This window comes from Chrysemys picta, chromosome 2, assembly GCF_011386835.1.
Source record: "Chrysemys picta bellii isolate R12L10 chromosome 2, ASM1138683v2, whole genome shotgun sequence".
Classification (NCBI taxonomy): domain Eukaryota; kingdom Metazoa; phylum Chordata; order Testudines; family Emydidae; genus Chrysemys; species Chrysemys picta.
Window position 1 is genome coordinate 270,620,040 of NC_088792.1, and position 4,204 is coordinate 270,624,243.

The following is a 4,204-nucleotide window of genomic DNA, read 5'->3' on the forward strand; positions in this document are numbered from 1 at the left end:
TAGCTTTGAACTTGTCCTGTTGGGTGTGAAAAAAAGTTTGGGTGTGGCTACTGGGAGCTGTACTCCTTGTAGGTTTGGTGTGCTGAGTTCTCAGCAGTGAAATGCTTCATCTGCTTTCAGGTGTTGTGTGACTGGGCAGTATCTATCAGCAGGCTTTAGAGAAGGGCTTTCTTTGTGTGCATTATTGTGTCTCCATTACATCCTTGCTTCTAGTCTCTGCAATCAGCAGGTTTACCATTAAAAGATTGTCTTTGATCTCTTGCTTGTTCTACTTCATCTGAATAGCTATATCTTCTTTCTTCACTGAGTCTGACAATGCTTCTCCCCATGGCACCTGCAAATTGTCCTCCACACTGTAAGAAATGGATGAGGCTTCCCTGCTAACACCACCGGAGCCACTGGCACTTGGGAAGATTTTGTCTGTTCCCACCTGGCATTTCAGAGATCAGGAAAGCAGCCTGTATTCCCGCCATTCTTGCTCTCTAAGGAGCCTAGAACACACCACCAACTCTAGGTTACACACTGCCAAGCAACTTTCTTCCAAGTGAATAGCGATTGGCCATTTTGACAGGGTTTATTGGGACTCTGGTCTGTTTCAAAGGAAAGCCTATGGCCATATATCCTTGCTTTAAAGTAAAAGCTTCTGGAGTGGTTTCCAGAAAAATTGGGAGCTCCTGCTCCCTGGAGAACGGTGAGACTAATTGGTGACTGGAGAAAGAGTTGCAGAAGGCTGGTCTTGCTATCTATGATGAGGTACTGTAGTGTTTCTTTCTGACCATGAGTGTGGTAGAAAGTGCTGTTCTGGGACAGTTACTTTCTGCTGTAGAAGAGTGCCTTGCTTTTCCTCAGAAGAAGGGAACAGAGTCTGAGTGGTTAGCTTTGAGCTTATTGTGCTGGGTGTGTGAAAAAGGGTGTGGATGCTGGGATCTGGACTGCTTGTGGATTAGGTTTGCTGAGCCCCCAGCAATGAAATGCTCTATCTGCTCTCAGGTACTGTGTGAGTCAGCTGTGTTTTTCAATAGTTTTAAGGAAAGGGCTTTCTTTGTATGCGTAGTGTGTTTCTTTTATGGTTTTGCTCCAAACTCTGTAGTCAGCAGGTTTACCATAGAAAGATTGTCTTTATTCTCTTGTTTGTTCTGCTTCATCTTCATAGCTATTTCTGCTCCTTTGCTAAATCTGACAGAATATCTCTTCATGGCACGCTGTCAATTGTCCTCCACACTGGAAAGAACGGATGATTCTTCACTGCTAACAACACTGGATCCACTGACGCTTGGGAAGTTTTTGTTTCTTCTCACTGGTATTTCTAAGATCAGGAGAACAGCAACCAGCATTCCCACCATTCACACGCTCTGGGGAGCATTTTTGAGATCAGAAGGATAGTGGCCAGTATTCCCAAAATTCAGTGTCCATGAAAAGCCTAGAATACATCACCAACTCTAGGTTACATACTGCTGAGCAACTTTCATCCAGGTGAATAGTGATTAGAAATTTTGGCATGGTTTATCTGGACTCTGGTACAGATCAAAGGAAAGCATCTGGTATATATCCTGGCTTTTAAGTAGTATCCCACATTTTCTTTTTTTATTTGTAAAAAGAAATCTAGTAATTTTTCAGTTTATTTTCCAAACATTAAACCTGGGATGAAATCATGTTAAAAATAAAAAAAAATAAGAAAACCGTGAAAAATCAATGGAAGAGGGAAAGAAAAAAAAAGTTTTTGTAATATACACATTTTACTACAGTATAATTGAAACATCTTTTTTTAATGCACAAAGGTATATTTTGTCTCTCTCAGAGCTGGTAGTTTTTTTCCAGAAATTCTGGTTTGTGTATACGTGCATAATTTTCTTCAAAGTATCCTCTTGCTGGCTTAGGGTATGTCTACACTACGAAATTAGGTCAAATTTATAGAAGCCGGTTTTATAGATATCGGTTTTATACAGTTGATTGTGTGTGTCCCCACATAAAATGCTCTAAGTGCATGAAGTCAGCGGACCGCGTCTACAGTACCGAGGCTAGGGTCGACTTCCGGATCGTTGCACTGTGGGTAGCTATCCCACTGTTCCTGCAGTCTCCACCGCCCATTGGAATTCTGGGTTGAGATCCCAATGCCTGATGATGCAAAACAGTGTCGCGGGGGGTTCTGGGTACATGTCGTCAGGCCCCTCCCCCTCTGTCAGAGCAACAGCAGACAATCGATTCGTGTCTTTTTACCTGGGTTACCTTGCAGACAACATACCACGGTAAGCATGGAGCCCGCTCAGCTCAGCTCAGCTCACCATCACCATATGTCATCTGGGTGCTGGCAGACGTGGTACTGCATTGCTACACAGCAGCAACTAATTGCCTTTTGGCAGTAGATGGTGCAGTATGAGTAGTAGTCTTCATTGGCTGTCTGGGTGCTGGTAGATGTGGGGCTGCATTGCTACACAGCAGCAGCCCTTTGCCTTTTGGCAGTAGGTGGTGTATTATGACTGGTATCTGTCATTGTCATCTTCCAGTTCAATCAGAGGCACCTGGGTAGACATGCTTTGTCTCCCGGAGACTCAGTCCTGCTGGCAGTCCTATTGAACTGTCTTAACGATGATGGCTAGCAGTTGTAGTACAGTATCTTCTGCCAAGCACCCAGAAGATGCCGAGGGCTATCAGTCATGCTGCACCGTCTGCTGCCAGCTTAAGATGTAAAAAATAGGTGGACCAGATTTGTTCTGTATTCATTTGCTTTCCCCCTCCCTCTGTGAAATCAACGGCCTGCTAAACCCAGGGTTTTGAGTTCAATCTTTGGGGGGGCCATTCTGTGTGACAGTTGCTTGTGTTTCTCCCTGATGCACAGCCACCTTTGCTGATTTTAATTCCCTGTACCTGTATGCCATGTTGTCAGTCGCCCCTCCCTCCGTCAGTTTCATGCTTTTTTCAGACCAGACGCCATAGCACTGGGATCATGGAGCCTGCTCAGATCACCGCGGCAATTATGAGCACTATGAACACCACGCGCATTGTCCTGGAGTATATGCAGAGCCGGGACATGCCAAAGCAAAACCAGGACCAGCTGAGGAGGCGATTGCAGTGCAGCGATGAGAGCGATGAGGAAATTGACATCGACATAGACCTCTCACAAAGTAAGGGCCCCAGCAAAGTGCAAATCATGGTATTACTGGGGCAGGTTCATGGCGTGGAACGCCGATTCTGGGCCCGGGAAACAAGCACAGACTGGTGGGACTGCATCGTGTTGCAGGTGTGGGACGATTCCCAGTGGCTGCGAAACTTTCGCATGTGTAAGGGCACTTTCATGGATGAGAGCAGCCCTCACAGTTGAGAAGTGAGTGGCGATAGCCCTGAGCAAGCTTGCAACGCCAGACAGCTACCGGTCAGTCGGGAATCAATTTGGAGTGGGCAAATCTACTGTGGGGGCTGCTGTGATCCAAGTTGCCAGGGCAATCAAAGACCTGGTGATATCAAGGGTAGTGACTCTGGGAAACGTGCAGGTCATAGTGGATAGCTTTGCTGCAATGGGATTCCCAAACTGTGGTGGGGCGATAGACGGAACCCATATCCCTGTCTTGGCACAGGAGCACCAAGCCACTGAGTACATAAACCGCAAGGGGTACTTTTCAATGCTGCTGCAAGCCCTGGTGGATCACAAGGGACGTTTCACCAACATCAACGTGGGATGGCCGGGAAAGGTACATGATGCTCGCATCTTCAGGCACTCTGGTCTCTTTTGAAAGCTGGAGGAAGGGACTTTCTTCCCGGACCAGAAAATAACCGTTGGGGATGTTAAAATGTCTATCGTTATCTTTGGGGACCCAGCCTACCCCTTAATGCCATGGCTCATGAAGCCGTACACAGGCAGCCTGGACAGGAGTCAGGACCTGTTCCACTATAGGCTGAGCAAGTGCCGAATGGTGGTGGAATGCGCATTTGGACATTTAAAAGCGCGCTGGCGCAGCTTACTGACTCGAATAGACCTCAGCTAAACCAATATCCCCATTGTTATTGTTGCTTGATGTGTGCTCCACAATATCTGTGAGAGCAAGGGGGAGACATTTATGGCGGGGTGGGAGGTTGAGGCAATAAAGTCATTGTTACTTCTCATTCATGCATTCTTTATTAATTCATCACACAACTAGGGGGATAATTGCCAAGGTAGCCCGGGATGGGTGGGGGAGGAGGGAAGGAAAAGGACACACTGCAGTTTAAA

The 4,204-nt window shown here is 46.5% G+C and overlaps 1 pseudogene; it reads left to right on the forward strand.

Annotated features, from left to right (window-relative positions):
• Positions 1–693: 693 nt before the first annotated feature.
• On the forward strand, positions 694–874 carry LOC112059129 (small nucleolar RNA U3; annotated as a pseudogene).
• The last annotated feature ends 3,330 nt before the right edge of the window (positions 875–4,204 follow it).